The sequence below is a fragment of the Leptonychotes weddellii genome, chromosome 16 (assembly GCF_054177405.1).
Source record: "Leptonychotes weddellii isolate Sample4059 chromosome 16, ASM5417740v2, whole genome shotgun sequence".
Taxonomy (NCBI): Eukaryota; Metazoa; Chordata; class Mammalia; order Carnivora; family Phocidae; genus Leptonychotes; species Leptonychotes weddellii.
This window is the reverse complement of record NC_138384.1, coordinates 42,078,003-42,078,975: the sequence shown is the minus strand read 5'-3', so window position 1 is coordinate 42,078,975 and position 973 is coordinate 42,078,003.

Sequence of the window (973 nt, the reverse complement as noted above, 5' to 3'; positions counted from 1 at the left end):
CCCCACACAAACACTCATACCCTGAGACATCCGCTCCTCTCCGACACCCACCCCTCAGACACATCTTTTCTCCTCAGATACTTCAGGCCCTCACCACTCCACCCCTTGAGGCCCCACCTCTCAGGGAGAGCACTTTTCTCAGACCCCCTGGCTCAGACACACCCCCCTCAAATACCCCACCCCCGCTACATGCTCTCCAACGCAGCAATCCTCCCAAACACCACCCTGCCTGAAGATCCCAGACAGCCACTGTGTTCCCCATAAACCTCACCTCACCCCTTGGACACCAGACAAGGCTTGGCAGATGGCCCATTCCCTCCAGACCTGCCCGGTCCCCATGGACACCCAGGCGGCCCACCCCCGCCCCGACCCAGCGTCCACTGACTGCCTTCTCCCACACAGTCCCCCCCCAGCACTAAGGCCCCCTGCCACATCATCTGCCTCCTTGGCCTGTGGCCACTCTGCCCCCACGCCCCCAGGTCCCCTCTGTTTCCCATCCAATCTCCCCAACTTTCTCTGTTGATCTCCTTCCCTGTCTCTGCCCCTCTTTATTTCTCTGCACGCATCTTTCCCCCCTTCTCCTGTCTCCCCCCAGCTCTTTTCCATTTTTCTGTCCCTCTTTCCTGGTCTCCCCACAATCCGGGGGTCTCCTCCCATCCTTCTCCACCTACTCTCCCCAACCCCTGTGCCCCCCCAACCTCCCTCGGTCTCCCTGATCTCTGGCTTCCCCAAGCCCCCTCTCTTCCCCATCCCCGTCCCCAGCCCTTCTCTGGGCTCTCCCCTCTCCCCGCTGTGCCCCCGCCCCGGCTCTGTGTGCCCCCAGCCCGTCCCGCCTCAGTCTCCCCATCTCCCTCCCGGCCCCGCACCTCGCCGGCCACCTCTCTCCCACCTCCCGCTCGCTCTGCCTCTCCGGGTCCCCCTCCCTCCTGCCTCCGCCCCCGCCCCCACCCCCATTGGCCCCTCTCATTTCCGT